The following is a 24,532-nucleotide window of genomic DNA, read 5'->3' on the forward strand; positions in this document are numbered from 1 at the left end:
ACATTTTTCCTGTATTAAAATATCCTATTTCCTTTTCCAGGACTAAGAGTATCTCCATACCAAATTCCAGCAACATCTGTTCAGTGGTTTAGTCGTGAAGAGGTTATAGACAGACAGACAGACACACTTTTTCATTTATAATAATATCTATGGACGCTTCACAACACGTCAGTCTGCCCCCTTGGTAAGTACCTAAAGGACTTGTGTTACAGGTACCAGACAACGGAAATATATTTAATACTTTTATACTATACATATATTTAAGATTTTTATTATATGATACACATATTTAATACACATCCATGACCCAGGAACTTTAAAAACTTTTTGTTACGTAGGCGGGATTCGAACCCGCGACCCCCGGCTTTAGCTACCGACGCACTCACCACTGAGCCACAGAGGTCGGCTTTATAATATTGGTATGGATATAAGTATGGATATTTTTTATCATCCTACGTAGAAATATTATGTTTCATAGATAAAACTAAATTAACCACCATTAAAGGCTCATAAAATATAAAGTCAGCACACAAAACGAAAATTTAACCACACTTGCATAAAAGAGGCAAACTTCGGAACCTCATTGTCATCGTAATGAAACCCTCCGAACCCTTGGTTTAAAGGCTTTATTGTGAGATTAAATCGAGTATGAAAACGTTATTCTTGTACAGTATCCCAAACAAAGCCAACGGCCGGTCCATCTTCGCCGTCACCGGGACGTTACAAAAAAAATTGCAGACCCAGAGTTTCCTCAGTTTAGAAAAGCTGAAAGTTCACCTGTTTGTGACTTTTACAGAGGTAAGAACGACCAGCAACAACGTAGTTTCGATCGCGGTTACTTTAGGAGGTATCCAATTCTGAAGGTCTACCTGACTTTCGGAAAAGTTTACTCTTTTCTAAACTTCTTTTCTAAACTGAGGAAGGTCTGGCCGCCACAGGCTCATACTCTATTGAAGACCCATAAGACTATAATTGGTTTCTTTATTTGGGATTGCTGTAATGTTCGGGCCACACTAACGAGAAACGCCGTTAATTATCGCGTTAATTCTAAAACATGTTATAGCATTATCGCCTTTACATGCCACTAATTAAAGGCGATAATGCTAATTTTATACGTGGGAGAGCCATGCTTCGGCATGAATGGGCCGGCTCGACCGGATAAATACCACGTGCTCACAGAAAACCGGCGTGAAAGAGCGCTTGCGCTGTGTTTCGCTGAGTGAGTGAGTTTACCGGAGGCCCAATCCCCTACCCTATTCGCTTTCCTACCCTCCCCTATTATCCTATTCCCTCTTAAAAGGCCGGCAACGCACATGCAGCTCTTCTAATGCTGCGAGTGTCCATGGGCGACGGAAGTTGCTTTCCATCAGGTGACCCCTATGCTCGTTTGCCCCCTTATTTCATAAAAAAAATATGTTTTAGAATTAACGCGATAATTAACGGCGTTTCTCGTTAGTGTGGCCCGAACATAAAGCAATCTAGTGATCCACGCCGCTGCTGCTTTGTAGTGGCGTAGAGCAAAATGATACATATGGCCTAGGTCATTTTATTTGAAATTTGTCGGTACGTCCCGGTGACGGCGGCGATGGAGAAACGGAGCCAAAGGCTTATTAATTCCGAATTCCAAAGTCCCATCGTTTGAAGAGGCTCGCCGTAACAAAAGCGTACAATGCGGATCTTCTATAAAGAGATGATTGGCAGCTATAACATGATTTGATGTGAAAAAGTATAATGTTCGTGCATATATCGGGGTAAAGGGGAGCAGCGGCATTTTATATTAGCGGCTGAAATACCTCACAACTGATTTCAGAATGTTCCTCAATTAAAAATGAAAAATATTTTATTTCTAAGTAGGTAAACAAAGTTAACACTTTTAGAACGTCGCGTCTACATAAGGCCTACCACCGGTTCGGGAACTAACCCGGCGAGAAGAACCGGCGTAAGAAACTCGCACGGAGCCACCTTTTACCAGAAAGGTGGAAAATAACAATAATTATTATAGCTCAAGCTAAATTACACTAAGTTTTATGTAAAACTTACTTCCAAATGTAATAATAATATTATGGTAACATAATATTGTCTATCGTAAAATTATGATGGCTAACATTTAAACCTACATTGAGAATACGAGAAACATTTACTAATTTAAAACAATAATTTTAATACCAAAGCCAAAGCCACTGTTCACTGAAAACAACCCCGTATTAGTAGTCTGAATCACAGTACAATAATTGGAACATAAAAATATCCACGCGAGTTAGCTGTAACACAATCTAACTTTAGCGTTTGGAAGCGCGGGCCGTAAGCACACCTGTCAGAGTGGTCACGAATTGAAAACCAACTGCCTCCAGTCATGCGATAGGGAGTTTTTAAAACGGTTTTTCTAAACCGCAGATATCGTAGACTTATCTTATGGCTTTCGTGCAAGGGTTGTTTGAAAAAGAAATATGTGGAACCATAAGGTTTTATGGATCCCGAATCGCATGGATTGTATTGAAGACAGCACTCCCTGCGTTCGAAACCTCATTCGGGTTACGAGAATTAAGCCACTGAATCTTGAACATTTTTAACCCAACATAATATTATTATGAAGTTGTAAATTTACTACAAACTAGCTATTTGACCGAGCTTTCGTCGGTATTCGATAAAACATGAATAAAATGACATTTTCTTAAAATGATTCCTAGCTAGATCGATTTATCGCCCCCGAAACCTCCTGTATACTAAATTTCATGAAAATCGTTGGAGCCGATTCCGAGATTCCAATTACACAAGAACTGCAATACAACAACAACAACTGCAATATACGAGTATATACAAGAATTGCTCGTTTAAACAATAATAATCATATAAGATTGAATTGGTTTTTGCAGCAATTTTGATTGCTTTATGGGTACAGCGAGCGATAAATATTTTAACTTATTGCATAGCTCTTATCACGGACTTTGAGCACGGTGACCGAGTCAAGAAATTCTATAAACAAAAAACAGACTTCGGCACGGTGATTGTGTACGTGCGATTAGACGTAAGCGAATCATGATTGTATAAGTTGTTAAAATGCTATGCAATAGCTTTACCGCGGCAGTCTCCGAGGGTCACACGTATTTTTTTCTATCAAAAATTCCAGTGACATTTTCGCCAATGAACAAATAGCAAAATTTTAACTGAAAATGTTTGTGCAAAGTTCACGCGTTTATTTAACTTTGAGTAGCAGACTTTACGACGTTGTTTTAATTGCGTTGTTGGCACAAGTTTACGCTCTGCACAATAAACACAATGCACAGTTGCAACGACAGATACGCAATATTCTGACGGGATTTTCGTACTGAATTGTTCAGATTGTGCTTCAGAGAGTCTCTATGTAACGAGAGAGAAAAGGAGAGAACAAGATAGAAAGAAAAAAGATACTTTATTTGATAAAACAATAGATGTATATTAAAAATAGCATTAAGATGAGTAATTCAACGAAAACCTTAAAAATATTTTTAAGTCATGTACGATTTTTATGGTTAAGAAATTAGAGTAAGTTTTAGTAATGAATCTCTATCGATCGTTCGTCCTTATTTATTTATTTATTTATTTCAATCAGACTACGTAGGCCCATACAATATATACCTTAATGACTAACATACATAAAAATTATATAAACTTAACAACTACACATTATCACGAATTAAAGGCGACTTGATGCGCGCTTCATTCCGGAGTCTCCCCCGGAACCTTCGGTAAACCACATCAGTCGGCCAGAATTCCTCCGCTTCAAAGGTCGGGAGAAGATGCGTCGGTACTCTCACCACAAAGGAACTGAAGTTGACCTTGTGGCGAGACTGCAGACGCTCGACCCTCAAGTGGAGGGATGTCTTTTTACTGATGTAGTCCACGACATCTTCGACCTCCATGGACCTGTGCAGGCGGGATATGTACAGGGGCGTCGCGGGGACCTCGTTCCGCAGACGCAGCTCAGGTACATATGGCGCGGTGCCGCGATGATTGCGGGCGGCGGGCTTCTTCTTCCTCCTCTCCACCAGTATGTATGCCTTATACTTTGTAACTGTCTATACGTCTGTCAAAATCTGTATTTCCCTGTAAACCAGGGCAAGGTTTTTGCAATATTCATTTCGGCTGCCGCTATACAAAAGAAAGCAAGGCAATGAGAATAATAGTAACATTTTTAAAGCAAACAGTTTTTTGTTCTGCGCAACAGTATCAGCATAGCTACTAAGACGAAATAGCTAGTTAACTAGTGAAAGCCACAAAGGAATAGCATTGCTCTATCACATGCAACTTGCTAGCTATTGATTTCTGACTTAGGCGCCTGCAGGGCTCAGAAATAGATAATTGCTAACAGTGTTTGCCGTAGATACGAGTACGTCACGAAAGCACGGTTTACCTCAGACGCTTTACTATACGACCCGGTGAAGCTCATATCACTTCGCTACTAATTTAAACCTTCCCCCGACTTCCAGGGATATTTCAAAACAAAAATTAGCCAAATCTGTTTTTAGCAATAACAAAATGGAAAATTCATTTTTATTTATATAGATTTCGTTCTTTCTTTTTTCTTTGAGGAAAACCTTTCCAAAAGGTTATGAATCGTTCTACCTGAAAAACTCAGATTCGCGGTTTTTTAATAATTTTGGAGAAGTGTCTTCTCATATGGGGTTAAATTATATTATTACTTATTTTCGTTTTTCCAGAAGTAGCAAAAATGCATCGTCATAATAATATGTAGGTAATTAATGGAACATGAAAAAGGTGAACTAGTCTGTTTTATGTAAACTTTACATCAAAACACTGTTCACTTTTTAAATTCGATTTTGAAAATGAAATAATAAGATAGTTTGACAAAATTTTACACTTTAAAATTATATACCAAAAAACCAGCCAAGTGCGAGTTGGACTCGCCCATGAAGGGTTCCGCAGCAGCATTAAGGTTTATTTTTGTGAAATTAAGAGGTTTTTGATTTATTTACATATTTCAGTTGATTTAATAAAAAGTTAAATTAAGGTTTACCATTTATGACGTATAAAAAAAACTACTAGCTAGATCTCGTTCGAACCAATTTTCGTTGGTAGTTTTTATAGTAATGTACATCATATATATTTTTTAGACTTATCATACTTTAGAAGTTAGAGGGGGGGGGGGGGGGACACACATTTTTCCATTTCGGAAGAGTCTCTCTCGCAAACTATTCAGGTTACAAAAAAATGATATTAGAAACCTTAATATGATTTTTGAAGACCTATCCATAGATACCCCACACGCATAGGTTAAATGAAAAAAATATATTTTTGTTTCAGTTGTATCTATGGGGACCCCTAAAATTTTCAATAATTTTTCCAATTTTGTATCAAAATCCTAAAGCGGTTTACAGACTACATCTACTTACCAAGTTTCAATAGTATAGCTCTTATAGTTTCGAAGAAAAGTGGCTGTGACCTATGGACGGACAGACAGACAGACAGACATGACGAATGTATTCATAATTCATAATTCATTTATTGCCAGAACGAAGTACAGGTTGGTTGTATAAGGGTTCCGTTTTTTGCCATTTAGCTACGTAACCCTAAAAATGGCCCTGTTTAAAAAAATAGAATCGTGCATTATGTCCTTTTAAAAAGAGTCCTCATTAAAATATGATGTACTTTACTAGTCTACACGATATTTTCCGTAACTTGGTTGCTGGGAAATTCTATTGTCAATTGTTTTGCCGGATATCCTTATATCAGAACAGAATAATAATATTATGTCGACGTATCCTAAAACCGAAGTTCATGAAAATCAGTTTTAAATGTCCCTCGCTAAATCATCATCATCCTTATCAGTTTATCACCACTAATATTCCCTGAGACACAAAAAGAACAACACACCGTCAGCATTAAACATCCCTAACCAACCAAACAATCAAAATAAATAGCCCCAAACACGAGTGCAGCCAGCGATAACCACATAGGTTAATAGCCCATAAGTTCCGATAGGTCACTTATGTACCACATTAGATACATTGGATGTGACAAACGGACCAATTTTCATGTTTTATTGCCCCAAGATTTGATATACTCGACTTTGTGTGTGATGTATTCGTCCATAATCGAATTCGTACATTGTATATTGATGATACTGAAGATATAGTATGAACATTGAAGCATAAATTGCCTTTGTCAAAATGTAAAGAACTACTAATATTATAAATGCGAAAGTGTGTATGTCTGTCTGTTATCTCTGCACGCCTAAACCACTAAATAGATTTTAGTAAATCTTCTAAGTACTTTGAGTGCCGAAAAAGGACATAGGATACTTTTCATCCAGGAAAAATATACGGTTCCCATACTATAACCAATTTTGGCGCAACGGAATTGCGTCATCTAATAACTTATAAGTAACAATATGACGCCTGTAATTCCGTTGCGCCAAAATCCGTTTATCGCGCGGGAACCGTACATGTTGCCGGGATAAAAAGTATCCTATGTCTTTTCCCGCGACTCATAGTATCTCCATACCAAATTTCAGCAAAATCGGTTCAGCGGTTTGGCCGTGAAGAGGTAACAGACACAGACACACTTTCGCATTCATAATACTAGTATGGATTTCAATATCTCCTTATCTGTAGCTTTAACGTAAAAGTATTTTTAGTTTAAAAGCTAAAATCTTCATTGACGATTTGGTCACTATAACTGTGCTATAACCTAGAGTCTTGAATTCTGCACAAAACAAATTATTCACTTTGAATAATGCAGAACGATTCTTAAAAACAATGAAATATGCTTAATTATAAGAAAGTACTTGTGTACTTCAACAAAACAACAAAGTAAGCAAACTTTTTCAGATGTAAACTTTTAAACTTTTAAATTAATCGTTCTTGACTACGTTGTTAACTCCCTGTTACTTTTTCACAGGCAATTGACTTTTGTTGCATTTTACGTCGCTACAGACTTTGAATTCTAATAATTTACAATGTTTCAGTAAGTTTATTAAACTAAACTGGTATAGATCTTGATAGATTTTGGATCTTGCGAACTGAAGGTTATAAATTAGTGTATATTCAATTGATGATGGAATTTGGTGGTATATACTATATACCCGCGACAATACAGTGGTGCACGAATGGTATTAATATCGGGATATCTTGTAATATATTACATACTTTAATATTACAATTGCGAAAGTGTGTCTGTCTGTAACCTCTTTACGACCAAACCACTGAATCTATTTTGCTTTTTGGCATGGAGATACTTTGAGCCCCCGGAAAGGGCATAGATGACATCTTATCCCGGAAGAATGTACGATTCCCGCGTGAGAACTGAATTTTAGCGCAACGGAGTTGCTGAGTGCTGACGTCATCTATTGAGGTATTTAGCGACTTTGTTAACTTTTTTGATAGGGGAAAAAATATTTTTTTTAATGTATTAAACAAAATACATTAAAAAAAAAGACGGGTTGCACTCCGGGAGTGCCGGCAGAAGTGAAAACTTGATTATTAACGTTGTGCATTATTTTTCTTAACCCATTTTTTATGAAAATCGATTTTAAAAAATTGGTTTTTTTTATTAATCGAAACCCTAATCGATTAAAAAATATCGACAATCGAAAAAAACAATCGATTGTTCGATTAATTGATTTCGATGTTACAACACTACTCTCCAACCGTCTTACGGTTTTTCGAATCTGACGCGAGTTTCACAGTTTTTACCCATCCCACAAAAGTGCCCAACGCTAAAGAAGTTTTCACTTCAAAATCGGCCAATGCGAGTCGGACTCGCGCACGAAGGGTTCCGTACTGGTACAGAGCAAAAAAAGGCTAAAAATTGTGTTTTTTGTATGGGAGCCCCCCTAAAATTTTTATTTTATTTTAATATCATTATTAAATATTAAAGTACACATATAACATAAGAATATGTGAAAAATGTTAAGTGCCTACCTCTTGCCATTATTGATATAGAGCGAAAAAGGCCGAAAAAATCACGTTTGTTGTATGGAAACAAAATAAAATTAATATTTAAGAGGGGGCCTTAAACATTAATTTTATTTTGTTTTCAGTATTTGTTGTTATAGCGGCAATTACAGATATACACAATCTGTGAAAATTTCAGAAGTCTAGCTATAGCGGTTCTTGAGATACAGCCTGGTGACAGACAGACGGATAGACAACGAAGTCTTAGTAGGTAATAGAGTCCCGTTTTTACCCTTTGGGTACGGAACCCTAAAAAACACATGAGGTTCAGTGAAAGTAGACTGCTGACGAGCTACTCCGACAGGAGAGGAAGTAATCACCCTCTTTTTGCAGTGCGTGGCGAAAATATACGCCATCTTCTGCTGTTTCGTTTGTAGTTTTGCTGGCATTCAAAGAGCTATGGCAGCTTCCCATATATGAATTTAGTTCATAAATAAAGTAAGCGTCTATAAATGAAAAATACCTTGATTTAAAGAGCATTAATTTCTGATTCATAAGAAAAAAAATCGCGATTTTACAAGGCCAGGTTTTTGAGTTATTATACTTAGAAGTTTTAAAGTTTTTGTAATTATTTAGCTTATTATTTAATGCATGTAGCATTAAGAGGGCGACTAACCCCAAAAATCAAACATCGTCCTTCTCCCTTCACACTCACGCCCGTCTTTCATATGCCAGGTGAAAAAGAACGACGCGGATTCATCGCCAAATTAGTTTTTTCTCAATAACTCGATAAATATACAACATTTTGAAAATCCGCTAGGTCGATCTCTCAATGATGGAATTTTACACAATGTGTTAAAATATTAACTTAGTTCAATGCACAATTATGGCAGTAAATGAAAAATTCGTGAAAATTAGATGCATCTTTGTGATTTTTTTCTATCGAGAAAATTTTAAGATATCGTGTTTTTGCTCAGATCGATTTCTCGGAAATATAATGTAGTATCTAATTTTAGAAAATGAAACAATTCAGGGCTTATTTTCAAGTATAAAAATGAATTATAAAATCGACACTTTAGGGTTAGTCGCCCCCTTAAGCAATAATGTATTAATATTAAATATTAAAGAAACCGACGGGGAAATGAAGGTTACCATTGCTATGCAAGTTGAGCAATCTGGGATGTGGATCCCACTTGGATTGGTAATCCTAATCACTTTATTCATAACTTGAACTTCATGAATAGTGAGTGAGAGAAATAGGGATGTTGAGGGAAGATAAATAGACATCAGTCGTCTAAATGTATTATCAGATGCTTCTATAGATTCAAATATCCAATACAATAATTCGTGTTGAATTATTTTAATAAACACATAAGAAAAATAGTTAGTCATGTCATGGCTGCCTTGGAAAGGCTTCTTAATGTATTACAATATTATGTTGAGAAAAAAAGGTTTTGGGAAGGTTTTCGATTGAGGATAGTGAGTGTGGTGAAGGTGAAACGAAAAGTTGTAAACAAACAAAATAAAACGTCATGTCATTTTTTTAGACGGTTGACAGCTCTGGGTGAAAGACTATTTTAGCCGGCGCCTATTTCTGCTTTTTACTGTCAAAAAGAGATTATAATAGCTCGTCTGTCAAGCGCCCAAAATGGGCGTCTTACTCTAATGCTAAGTACTCACATACGGTTTTGCTCGATAGTTTTGAAATGACATATTTGACAGTTTTGACAGAAGGAAATGACATATTTGACAGTTGATATAATATATAATTCCATCGAGCCGGCTCGAAGCGAGCCTTCGTTTTGCGGTCAACGCGGTGGTTATTGCTCGATTTGGAGTAAAACTATCGAGCGAAACCGTATGTGAGTACTTAGCATTAGAATATTCAAAAGTATTTTCGAAAATGGTTTGACAGTTCGTGACAGATGAAAGGATAATATAAAAAAAAATAGAGACTAATTAAATTACAGTAATAACATACACTTTTCATGCACTTGTTCCACTTTTATTAATTTACTTTATTACAATATTTTTCACACGACCGGTTTCGATAAAATCATCATCAGAGGGGTTAGTGCGAGTTTTATTCGATCCGACGCATCGAGCACGTTAACGTGAATTTATATGGGATTAAAGCAGTATCCACGTTAGCCAGTAGTTGGCGCTGCTTTGATTCCATAAAAATTCGCGTTAACGTGCTCGATGCGTATGATCGAATGAAACTCGCACTAACCCCTCAGGTGTCATCATCACCTGATGATGATAAAATCTTAACTAAAAATCTGCCCTTTACCGGTGATGCATCATAAATTGGCCCCGTGCAAGTTTAGAACTACAAAGTATTTTGTTTCCTTGTTGACTGTAGTGCAGTGAGTTTGAAAGTATATTAGGTTGGGTTGCACCAACTAACTTTAACTACAACTGTAACTTTAACTATATAACTATAGTGCAAAATGTCAATCTTTGGTTATTGTTAAATATGGCGTCCATATCAAGAACGCCATATTTAACCTCCGCTCATACGTATATCTGAAAATTTACTATGTATTGTTATACTTTTTCTGTCGATTTTTACGGATAATTCAATTTTTTATACCCTCAATTCCGTTACCTGCAGCTTCAATAAAAAAAGTAAACGCAACAGACATCTGTGAATTTCTCCGGGTAAAGTTAAGGTTAAAGTTAAAGCTTAAGGCCGCCATATTTAACTGTAACCATAATTTTAACTTTAACTTTAACCACGCCGCTGGTGCAACCTAACCTTAGTGTACGCTTTGCATGCTTATCGTTAACTTGGCGCCCGCCATAATAAATTTATAGTGTGCTTTACTGGGTGGTGTGCATGTGTAAGCAGATATTTACTAAGAAACGTACGGTTTTTAACAGTTCCTGTTTTTCTTGTTGGACATGGTACTCTAGGGAAAATTAATTTATGTGTCTTCTTTAGTGCGGATTCGACCAAACTGGAGTTAAATTTTACTCGAGTATAACTGTCTCCTAATCTAAGAGTAAGCTGGTTTTGCGTTTTTCCAACTTCTAATCCAAGAATAAGGTAATTACACGGGAGTAAATATTTACACGGGCTATTTTGGCGGAGTAAATATTAAACTGAGAAAGTCACGGTCGGTGTCATTGTGAACTATAATTGACATTTTATTTCATACTCTTTGAGTAACTTGGTAAAATGCAAACGATAATATCCTAGAGTAAATTAAAGGAGTAAAATTATTCTCATGATAGTTATACTCGTGTAACTTCAAGTTTGGTCGAATCGGGCCTTAGCGGGTCTAAACCGAACATTTTGGCATAAAAAACAAATATTTTGTCCTTTCCCGGCACATAATAGTATTATTTCAGAGTAAACTCTATTTTATGCTAAGTACTCACATACGGTTTTGCTCGATCGAGCAACAATACGAGCAAAACCCGCGGCTCGGGATTCCGTCCACACATTTAGCATTGCTCGATAGTTTTATTCTAAATCGATATATTTAATTCAATCGAGCCGGCTCGATGCGAGCCTTCGAGCGGCTTGATACGAGCCTTCGAGCTGTGAGTTTTGCGGTCCACACAGTAATTATTACTCGATTTGGAGTAAAACTATCGAGCATAACCGCATTTGAGTACATAGCATAAGAGACACATACTCATCTTAAAATATTATCAGTTACAGGGGCGGATCTACTATATGGCTTTTTGGGCTGCAGCCCAAGGCCCCGCGAATACAGAGGGCCCCCAACCGAACTGAAACCAATAGACGATATTGTCAATAATAAAAAATATCTAGAATTAAAAAAAATCCGATCATAAGGTTGGCGCATTATCCAAATGCCGTAGACGAACATTTAATGAATGAGTGCATTCAGTTAAAATCTTACTTACTGCAGTCAAAGACAGAGTCTTACACCTCTTGCAGTGACATTTTTTGGCTAATTTATGAAAAGAAACTTGTTGATGTTTTCCCAAACTGCTATACCATCTTAAAGATTTTTTAACGATGCTGATCACTAGCTGTGAAGCAGAGTCATAGAGAAATATAATACACGGGGAGCAGAGTGTTTTTTCTCCAGGATGTCGTATATAGAAAACAAATACAGGACAACAATGTCATCATCAATTATCAGTTCTTTCGATAAATTTCTATTTAACAAAGGACCTACAATGCGATGACCAAATAAAAGAATTTGCAGTTCGTTTGTTAGTTTGAACGCGCTAATCTCAGGAACTACTGGTCCGATTTGAAAAATTCTTTCAGTCTGCAAATTGTTGCTCCAATAGTTCGTGAGATAAGCCCATTCAAATAATTTTCCCCGTTTTTCCATAATTTTCTCTATTTCTAAGCTCCTATTAGTCTTAAATTAATAAAATATAGCTTATAGCCTTCCTCGATAAATGGCCTATCCAACACTGAAAGAATTTTTCAAATCGGACCAGTAGTGACTGAGATTAGCGCGTTCAAATAAGCCCTGTCAAATAATTTATCCCTATTTTTTCTACATTTTCCTCTATTTCTTCGCTCCTATTAGTCTTAGCGTAATAAAATATACACTATAGCCTTCCTCGATAAATGGGCTATCTAAGACTGAAAGAATTTTTCAAATCGGACCAGTAGTTCCTGAGATTAGCGCGTTCAAACAAACAAGCAAACAAACTAACACACACTTCCGCTTTATAATATTAAGTATAGTATATAGATATACCTACATCACTACAGAAAACAGTTTCTTGTCAAAATGACAATACATTGAGTAATTAGGTAGGGCCCCTAAGCAGTATTAGCCCAGGGCCCCACAAATTCAAGATCCGCCCCTGATCAGTTATCACTATGTTTTGTTACAACCTTTATATTTTACTGTCTAAACTCTAAAGCAACTTGTAGCGGATCGAACAGCTTACAATCCTGGATCGCGGTATCGAAGTTTGTCTGAAAGTTCTGAAAGGCGTTGTTGCCTGAAATGACAACTTCTAACTCAGTCGAAACATCTTCTTTTGAGGCTCTCAAGCGTATTCCCACAATTTATACAGTAAAAGTAAGTACCTAGTTTAAAAACTTTATCTCGACTACTTTTTTTTAATGAAATATGGGGCAAACGAGCAAACGGGTCACCTCATGGAAAGCAACTTCCGTCGCCCATGGACACTCGCAGCATCAGAAGAGACGAGGTGCGTGGCCGGCCTTTTAAGAGGGAATAGGTTAGCTAGGGAGGGTAGGGATGGGAAGGGAAGGGAATAGGGGAGGGTAGAGAAGGGAATAGGGTAGGGGATTGGGCCTCCGGTAAACTCACTCACTCGGGGAAACACAGCGCAAGCGCTGTTTCACGCCGGTTTTCTGTGAGAACGTAATATTTCTCCGGTCGAACCGGCCCATTCGTGCCGAAGCATGTCTCTCCTACGTATACCTACTTGTGATATTTGTAAATATCACAAGTAGGTATTAGCTCTTTTCAAATAGGTAAACATATTTGAAAAGAGCTAATAAATGCTCTTTCATTTGTACCCCCTTACGACATATAGATAATATGTTATTTCAAAATCATAACCCTTTTGCTTTGACGTCGGGTAAAAGTTGTTTTGTACCATATTTTTTTATACCGTTGTTTTATACCGTTTGTATTATACCATAAAAGTGCATTGGCATCTCAGAGATTTTCGATTTAGATTTGCGTCGGTCATAATTTTAAACTCCATACAACACTTTCCAATAGGAGCGTAAATTTTTCCAAGCACGTTTTATATTAGACGTCAGTCGGTTTATGGATTGTATAGCAGCATCATTCAAAGACCTGTAAACATCAATTCCCTTTAAAATACATTGAGCAATCTTCTAGTTCATTTTGGATCGAGTAAAGTATTTGTTATACGGACGCCTTTGATCAAGACGGCTACTTTGTTGAAAAATATCAAAGTCTGCCGTAACATCTCGTTTTCAATACGATGAAAACAATTTTGTCTAATAGCAGCAAACGGCAGCATTATTCCATTAACCTTCAAGCGGTCGCGCGACGTCGAATCGACTCCTTTCAATACGTTTTCGCTGATATTATCGATATTGCTCATTGCGTTCGTATCATTCGCGGCATCGGCGTCGAAAAAACTCCGCGCCCCTCTCGTATTATTCTATACGTAGCTTTCATGTAATTGAGGCAAATTATTATTATCAGTTGTATAATATTATAAACTATAACTAAATAACTTGCTAGATGAAGAGAAAATCGGAACTCGGATAAGAAAATTCCGATAACTTTTTCTGCCCCTGTTCACACAAGATAAGCTACTTTGGGTCAACGGTTTTTATAACAAAGTTTTTACTAAAACACTTTGTTATAAAAACTTACGAAATAATAAATAATTTTGAATCAAAAACGTTTTGTTTCACCATTTTACCTAAGACGTCTTTTAGGTTACGCGTGACCACTGCCGTTACAAAAGAGCGCGCGTCCGCTTGAAGGTTAAATATAATGCTACCGTTTTGTAAAGTGTCATATTATGCACAGTGGTTGCATATAAAGTCGATTTAAAAAAAATAGTTACGTTATAATATTAAACGAATTTTGACACTCCATTGCGGGCATCAACTAGGTAGTTATAATATCTAATACACATCGATGCTAAAAATTCGCGTAACAAAAAAGAGAAAAAACCTTTTCGAGGGGCATAAAGGGAATAAACATAGATTAGGTGAAATACGTTTTATAAGTAATCGAGAAGTTTGCTGACTTTTTATATAAAAAGGTTAAGGTAACCCGGGGGTAAACCATCTGACAAAGGGACAAGTGGTCGCAAGTGGCTCGTTCACAAGGACGTTTGGTGCGGCCCAATAATAGTTCGCAATCCACTAATACTCATTATGAACAGCAGTTTGTCGATAGTCGATAAATGTGTAAATTTTGTTCATACTAATCTTCGTCATTGAAGTTCTAACACCTCGAGACATTTGTCTATTTTTGATCTTTTGATGCAATTCGCTAGAAAATCGGAAGACGTGTCGTTTTAGCCAATCGGAACACGTGTCGGCCAACAAGAACTCGTAAAATAGTTAAAAAGTAAATCTGAACTACTGTGTAATCTACACAAAATTCAATTCATTTTTTCTCTCTCCTGAAAGTTGCTATTTTTGACTTACGTAGTGTTAGAATTTCAACGAATGCAAGAGTGTGTTAAGAGGGCGAGAGAAATTGAAAATAGGTATTTGAAAATGTATTGCTGTCTCACCAATCTCAAGTCTCCCACCGCAGAGCGCGATAGAGACAACACGACAAAAGTTCTAATAAAAGAACAGAAAATCTTCGATTCGTTGTCCGCTGATTCCTTCTCCAAAACTTAACCGATTTAAGTACTTTTTTCATTAAGAAGATTTTTTTCATTCATTAAGCAAGGATTGAGCTGTGTTCCTATGTTTTAGTTTTTTTTTGTATATTCTAGCCAGTATTGTTTTCTGGGTGTTTGAATACAGAGGAAAATCTGGCCATTTTTTTGAGTTTTTGAACGTTCATATCTTTTTTATTAACTAAATTATGAAAAAAAAAAGAAAACATAGGGACATTGTATTAGTGGCCATAGATATTCAGGAAAAAAATTATAACTCTACCGGCATTATCCAGTGAGGAAACAGGGGACAACGTTTGTATGGAAAAACGGCGGTGTGGACTCCTCTTAATTTGTCTGTTACCTCATCAAGCCTAAAAGATTTTAGGCTTGATGAGGTTAGATCTTTTTCTTGTAATATTATAATTAATGCTAAACTGTGTATGCATGTAACCTCTTCAAGCATAAACCGCTGTATCGATTTTGCTGAGAGAATGGAGATGCTTTGAGTCCCGAGAAAGGACACCTAGGATAATTATCATCGGTGAAAATTGTACGGTTCCCGTACCATAAAAGGGATTTAGCGTAGGTGACGGAGTTGCGGGTTTCATCGAATGTTTTTGTACTGTCTCTTTCTCTTTATAATTATAGTTATGTAATTATTAATTAATTACTGATACTATAATTACAATAGGAAAATTATTCATAGGCATATGGCACCTTATTTGGTTGGGCTATAACAGGTAAATATTAATAATTAATATTACAACCAGGACTATATAAAATTATTCCCGTCCCTCAATATTATATCACTCAAGTCAATTATATCATCGAGGAACGCTGCATAAAACATTATATTATAATAAAAAAAATACAAATATTCGCATTATTAGTAATATTCGTATAATTCGAATAATAATATAACATCTCCTTTTATATAAATCATTTTCACTATCGCGTATGAAATCCTCTTCATAACTATGAATGCTTACGCTGCAGGCCACATAAAAACCACAATTTACCATTTCAATTCAGCTCTCGCTAGTTTATTTTCTAACTGGAAAATCGTAACAGACTTAAACGTCGGAATCGAATCAAATTGTTCGTTGTGTAAATCGTGAATAATCTAGAACGAGTACGGCTCCCGTGCGTCCAACGCCCAAATTGGATTACGTCCGATGAAAGGACTTTAAAATGTTGCTACAAATGGCCTGTGTCAGGTTAATGGCCACACACTCTAGTGCCGACATGATACATTTATGACGTCATTATTGTTGCAAACTTGTTTTAGGGCGCGTTCAGACGTACGCGTGTTCCGCGCGTGTTCTACTATAGCGTATGGGAAAACACGCGCGCGGCTGAATCATGCGTTTCCCGTAGTCCCACCTTCAGGAGCAGGAACACGTTGGCGTTTTAGTGGGTAGTCCCGTGTGTGGATATTACGTCCGCCCTGGGGAGTCCCACATACCTCGGTGGTCCTCTCCAGGCCCCGGGTATGCGTAAATGCATTCCCGCAACGATTAAAAAAAAGGTTCTGCGCGGGTTCAGCCCGTGCCGCGTGCGTGTTTTCCCATAGGCTATAGTAGAACACGCGCAGAACACGCGCACGTCTGAACGCGCTCTTAAGGAGTAAGCACACTGAGACGGGCCGTGACGGGGCTCAGCGGGCCGGGGGTCATCGCAAAAATCCGCCGCCATACAATTTGTATGGAAGCGGATGCGCGTATCGCACACTGTGTCGGGGCGCAGCGAATTTCCGCCCCGGCAAGGCACGGCCCGTCTCAGTGTGCTCACTCCTTTACTGTTTTCTGGAGAGGTGAGTACTGAGCATGGTGTCCTATGGCGTAATCGTAGCGATATCGAATATCGAATGTAAAATAATTTTTGATGTGCTTGTGCTCAACTCTCAGGAAAACAATAAAATCGGCCAAGCGCGAGTCAGATCACACACGAAGGGATCCTTACCGTTATAAAGCAAAAATAAGCCAAAAATAGTAATTTTTGATTAGGAGCCCTCCTTAATTTTTAAATTTATTTTAATTGTATTATTATTTATTATATTATAAATACAATTGAGTATCATGAAAAGATTTTTGATGGACCCTCAACAAATGTTTTGTTTTTGAATGAATTGTCTCCATACACCAGTCTGATGCCAAAAACCATTTATGTTTTGTTTGCAGGGCTTCTACAAAGCCTTTGCCTGGGGCTACAGGACTCTACGGAGCACATTTTGAGAATAGCTGATGCATCTATGATATTATTGTGATGTATAGTAAAGTTGGTTGTCAAAACTTAATAAAATAACACAGGTCAAAAATTATTTTTGTCACCATATTTTGTATTCAACAAAGTACACAATTCAATTAATGGACATTATCATTATTGGACAGTTTAAATAATTTATTCGGGTGATTACACATATGACATCGGTTTTAATCTGCTGTCCTGGGGGAGCGCATGTGCATTGCGGAAAGTAAATCGTTTGATCCCGGTGTTAACCGCGATGTTTAATTGAAACTGTTACGCTGTGGTTGTTTTATCTGTTGATAACTGGTGATGATTTTGTCTGTGAAATTCATTTATCTATGCAGGATAAATTAAGGTTCACATACATAGGGAGTTCGATTGATCGGATTCGGTCGGAGTCAGACAGGTCGGCCTGGCCAGTTTTGCGTAAATGCTTTTGTGCACGAGTCTGGTCAGGTCGGCGTGCTAGCAGTCCAACCGATTTACCCGCGGCCTCTTCGTATACATCCTGTAAAACTAAGTGATAATACTTTAGGGTACACACCTTAAACGAATTTTAAACAGTTACTTATACACATAAGCAACTGTTAAAATTCGTTGTGAAAGTAGCAGCGCTGAAAGAGTAACTTTTTTGTATGGGCAAATTCATGACGCCACGCCGCACTGGGGCGCTTGCACTTACAAAATCACAAAAAATATTTTTCAGCGCTGCCACTTTTACACAGAACTCTATATAAGAAATAAAATTGACACACCTTAAAGAATATCGGTCCTAAGACAGGTAGATGTAAGAATGAATCAAATTATAGTCTAAATTCGACAAAACTTATGCGAAAGTAACACAAAAACTGTGCTTATTACACGGCCAGTCGGTTAAGTCGCGCAGTATTAATATATGTGCATTTTACGTTGTAAAACCTTTGCCAGCATAATTTAAAGGTTTTCGTAGATAAAGTCAAACCACATGGTTACTTGGTGAATCTCAGCAAGTAACAACCACATTAAGTACGTGATGCAAATATTATCCTAGCACATTTAACCCTCCGTGTACTAGGTGACTAATCTCACCATGCTGTACTAGGTGGAGTATGCTATACCCCAACAATAAAAGGTAGTTAAATCCGAAAAATTGTTCCTCATGATTGTAAAATAATAAGTAATATATTTAAATAACTAATAATGAATTGGTTTATGTAAAATAAATTCAATTTTACATTATAATAGTATTTCTAGTTTTAATCTATTAAAAATGTAAATTTAAAATGAACAATATAAAACAGATCTTGATCACTTAAGTTTCCGTAATATTGACAGTTATTTAGACACAAAAATTTGTATGTCACATACATAATATAGACATATAATATATTTTGCAAAATATGTGCCCAGTATTTCTACCTATTAGTATATGGCATATCCGGTATCACTGATTTGATCTTCATTACTAGCCGATTCTTGTTCGGAATTCATTAGCTCAGCGTTACAATCACCATCATCTTCGGTCAGTGCTCAAAAAAAATTTTTTTTCAATAACCAAGACATTTTTTATCTAAACCTATACCAGAAAATAATATTTCATCAAATTAAACATCAAAATAAACATGTCAATAAATTAAAACAAAAGAAGTTATACTTACCTTTTCGCTACGTGCTGTACTGGGTGGGGTATGTGATACCCCAGCGCACTTAAAGGACATGTTACAGAATTGGTGACAAACATAGGACTCATTATTTGGCAGGAATTAAAGCAGCAACGTCTCATTTGCAGATACTGAGAAAACCAACTCGCACGCTTTATTCGTTTAAAAATGGTATCAATTTTTTGAGCGCTGGGGTATGTCATACCCCACCTCCTACACGGAGGGTTAATGGAAGTTATGAAAATAAATGTCATTTTTATTCTATGTTTAATTCATACTATGATACTTATACTGAACAAACGTTGAACCATCCACGGAGGACGAATAGCTTTTATGACTTCGTTATTTTAGGATTGTTTATATGAAAAGGAAAATAACCATCTACAAAGGAAAGTATTTACAAGGACGAAAATAGGTTTCTCCGTATTTAGGAAATGAAAAATATAAATGTTTTACATTTATTCCATCACTAATTGACGCTTGTAAAATCGTTGTACATTTTTCCGGCATAAAAAGTGTCCTATGTCCATTCTCGGGACTCAAAGTATCCAAATACCCAATTTCAGCAAAATCAACGTTAAGTTACCAGCGTGAAGAGGTAACAGACAGACAGACAGACATACCGCCGGACATATTATTTTCTCATTTATAATAGTTTGGATAATATGTTGCTTGCAACTTTATTTGTACCTTTTTTTTCGGTGGGAAATGCGTTAAGCAATCCCGACAGCCCGGGAGAATGGCCGCTGGAATATGTGGGACTCCGCAGGTGCTGCGGTAAGGAGGAGCACCCACTAAACACATACGTGGGAGAGCCATGCTTCGGCACAAATGGGCCGGCTCGACCGGAGAAATACCACGTTCTCACAGAAAACCGGCGTGAAACAGCGCTTGCGCAGTGTTTCGCCGAGTGAGTGAGTTTACCGGAGGCCCAATCCCCTACCCTATTCCCTTCCCTACCCTCCCCTATTCCCTTCTCTACCCTCCCGTATTACCCTATTCCCTCTTAAAAGGCCGGCAACGCACCTGTAACTCTTCTGATGCTGCGAGTGTTCATGGGCGACATAAGTTGCTTTCCATCAGGTGACCCGTTTGCTTATTTGCCCCCTTATTTCATAAAAAAAAAAAACTAAAACCCACTGGTCTCTCCTTCCTCCGCTACGCTGCTGGGCCATGCTGGGCCAGCAGCCCGGTTAACGGCATCTGCCTATGCAGTGTGCAGACTCCATCGCAGCAGCTGTAAACTGTTGAGCCTTTGGAAGAGCAGCCCGAGTCACCGGGCTGCTCTTCTACCGGGCAGGGCTCGTGCAGTGGGCAGCGGATTCTCCAATCCGCCGCCCGAGCCCTGAACTTTATTCGTACCAAGTGAAATCTGATCTGCTGATGACACCTTAAATCCGAATCAATTCACCAGCAGTTAGCACCAGCTAGTATAGCTCGTTTCAAATAGAATCTTATAAGATAAAGTTCTGACATAACTGCATAACTTGAAAGCCTTTATCAGATGTGCGACGGAGCGAACTCTAATCGGTATGCCTTGAGATCTTATATCTGGGGAGGGCACGATTTTTGACGTTTTAAAATTTATCACTACTGTAGCGTAGTATATACCTACCTCTAGTTATAGGATAAATAAGTTAAGTTCAATAGAAATTGGTAAGCATTCTCCGTTTTAAAGAAGAAAATTTTTTAAAGAAATATCGTAATTTTATCGTTAGAAATTTTCCAGAGATAAGTTCTAACTAGATCGTATTTATTGTCCGAAACCCATTACAGCTGGTACTAAGAATGAAAATAAAGTTGGAAAACTATGCCCGCTTGTTATTAAATGTTATAAAGTGCAAACACTCGGCTAAGGAGAACTCAAGAAACCACCAACGAGGATTCTTCGCCGGCGGGCTATCACAACTCTTCGAAGTAGAGGAAAGTAACCAAATATAGGCTACCATTTTTTTCAGAATCGTTGCACTATGTTACCGTGTATAATTACGAAAATGACTCAGTGTTTCTGAACTTTTGGTTCACGTTATAATAGAGGAAAGTAACCGAATATGGACTACCATTTTGTTTTTGCCTGATAAATAAAAACTGTTAAAAAATTAGATATTTTTCTGATATGTTAAAAAATTATTATTATCACGCATATTTATTTTTAAAGCCCTCATATCTTTTAGTCTTATTTTTATCATATTTTATTATATCCAGCATTAACCAAAAAATAAAACTGGATGATATGGATATGGTACTCAAATATGGGCTACAAATATAAACTTATAATATATTGTACGATAATAACATTTATAGGTGTCAGGAGCCTCTTTTACTATAGGGGCATCTGGTTCAGTATCTAAATCAAATTGGATATCTTCCTCACCTTTACTTTCATCCCTGAGCTTGACTTTCATATTTCCTATAGGTGCTCCTTTTCTTGTTCTTGGGTTTCTTATATATTTTTATATTAATTATCTATTTTATTTTCTTCTTATTTGGTCAGAGGCGAAGTTATAACCCAGGCTACAGCAGCTTTTATGGATTAATTAGATGTCTTTCTGTAGGACCACAGACATAGAGTACCATATTCGAAATTTTCAACCAAAATAATCATGATCGTGTACATAACAAATCATGTAGGTAAAGCATGATTTGTTATGTACATTGTACACGATCATGATCAATCACGATGACAAGCAAATCGACCGAAAATCATAAACTTAAACGTACGGTCTACAACAAAACACGCAGATATCTACATAACAGTATTCCCACCTTAATAATTAAATAACTAATTGATTTGTACCACCGAATTTTTTTCGATAGCAGCAATCTAAGTATGGCCAAAACTGACGACAGCTCGCGAGCTATCGAAAGTGAGTGATTGCAGTGTCTTTTCTAAGCGGGCGATAAGATGAAAACAAGATGTCTGACCAAAGCGTCTCGCGAGAGAGTCTGTAAAAAAAATATATTTAAGGCCCACTTGTTAGATTTAGGCGGACTTGCGCAGATCTGAGTTAAAGTTAACTCTGAGTTAAACATCATGTTATATCTGTCACTCACCAAGTGAGTGATAGAGATGACATGATGTTTAACTCAGAGTTAACTTTGCCCAGGTCTACGCAAGTCCGCCTAAATCTAACAACCCTGTGTAAGGCTTACTGACTGAACTGTGCTCCATAAAGGATTGTGTCACCGAAGTGTTCTTGGAAGAGTTTTTCTAGCCCGCCGGCGAAGCCCCAACGCTCGTGGTTCCTTGAGTTCCTGCCTAATTAGGTGAGTCCCATACCATAGCATTAGTATATTATTCGTAGGAACTCAACCTAGAAATGAACTCACCATAATATCTTAGGGTGAAACCAAACGAGCGTAATTTGTGAGTTGTGAGTCGCAGAATTTCGGTCACGTAAATATCTTTTCATACAAATCATGACTCACAAAATTAGGCTCGTGTGATTCAAATAGGACTTTTATATGAAATTGAATACAGCAGAATTTCTGTCAGCCGAAATTCTGCAACTCACAACTCACAAATTACGCTCGTTTGTTAGGGTGAAGCCAAACGAGCGTAATTTTGTGAGTCGTGAGTCGCAGAATTTCTGCCGCATAAATATATTTTCATACAAATCATGACTCACAAAATTACGCTCGTGTGAATCAAACAGGACTTTTGTATGAAACTGAATGCAGCAGAATATCTGCCAGCCGAAATTCTACGACTCACAACTCAAAAAATAACGCTCGTTTGGCTTCACCCTTAGGAACCAAAAACTCGCCACCATTAATTTTAGTGAATACCATGCAAGTCTTCAGAGAATTCCGGACGTGTAAACCGTTTAGCAGGTAAATATAGTTCCGGCAAATGAGTGTGCTCAGGAAACAACACGGTAACCAGGCTGCAGTATTAATCCCAGGACACACTTTAAAGTTTAAACGGTTAAACCTGTTACATATTTTTAGGAAGGTGTTTTGGTCTTTTTTAGCTTCCGGTGAAGGATTGAATTAGCTTTTGTGGCTATTTTAATGCTTGCCTTCTGTTTTATTAGGTTTATTATTTTTATCTTTATATCAGTCAAACGACATAGCTACAAACTTTCACAGAAATAACACTCTCATAAATTATGACAGTGTTATGACACATTGGTGAATGTCACACAACTGAGTCACAGTCACGCCCTCATAACAATAATTTCTGTCTACTCTGATAATATCATCTTACTTATTTTTATGTTTTGAGCTGAATAAACAATTTCAAAAAAAAAAGACTTATATAATTCTATATCAAACCGAAATGGCGCTGGTGTCAGTTGCCATTTTTAGAGACCTATTTACTTCGTATCTACGCCATGATAATGTCATCGATATGCCAAAACATACACGTAGGTCTTTGGCAAATAATTTATCTCTTCAAACATTGCTAAAAGTATTTTAACTAGGAAGGAAAATTAGGAAAACAAAAAACATTTTCATTTAGCACTTGAAAATTATGACCCGCAGTTAAAAACGTTACAAACTATAACGTTAAACTTTTGGAGTGATCCGCGAAACTTAAAATTATTGTTTTCAGTTCGTGAATTGTGGTCATAGTAGCGGTGGTATTATCGCCAATATTATAAATTAATGGTATTATAAAAAACTTTTGATTATAGTTTAACACTATAAGTTAAGTTTAAAATTCTGTGTCTCGTAACTTTCATTAAAGTAAAATCAAAGCCAAGCGAATTGCTTAGTCTGTTCGAGCGAAATCGAACAGACTAAGCAATTCGCTTGGCATTGCCGTTAAATCCGTCGTACCCATACACACACACTTACACCGTGCACTTAACATTCACAACCACGTCTGCAATCAAACCATCCAAATTCACAAACAAAGTTTTAAAAGTGATTGACGACTCTGTACTATCAAATAAATTGACAGGTAGATCTATTTAATTTGGTCAGGCTATCCAGCTCACAAACCAAGACTACCATTGCCACGATAGAACACGACCAAATAACGTTGATCCGCCTATTTATGATTCAATTTCTCAGTAAATATATCAGGAAATGTAAAAAAAAGACTCTGATTATTTTAATGGATATTTTTAGGGGACAAATCTTCCCGGGGGATACATTACTTTGATAAAATATGTCTTTGATCCCCCACTACCCTTGACATTCATATCATGTAAAAAGGTCTACAAGGTAAAGTTTCCTATAAATCAACATAATGTCACCGTTTGAATTTCATTACCTACTTTATCTTTAGGCCGTATGTCCACCGCCGCCATCACCGGGACGTCAGTCGTCACCGACAAAAATTCAAATAAAATGCCACTTTACGACCTAGGCTATAGGTATTATTGGAACGAAGTTTCTTATCGCGCGTTCGGCGTAAAGGAGGCTAGATAAAACGATATTTCACCTCGAAACTTTTAGGGGCAGAGGGCGTTGATAGTATTCCTGTGCGTCAAC

Source organism: Aricia agestis, chromosome Z (genome assembly GCF_905147365.1).
Source record: "Aricia agestis chromosome Z, ilAriAges1.1, whole genome shotgun sequence".
NCBI lineage: Eukaryota > Metazoa > Arthropoda > Insecta > Lepidoptera > Lycaenidae > Aricia > Aricia agestis.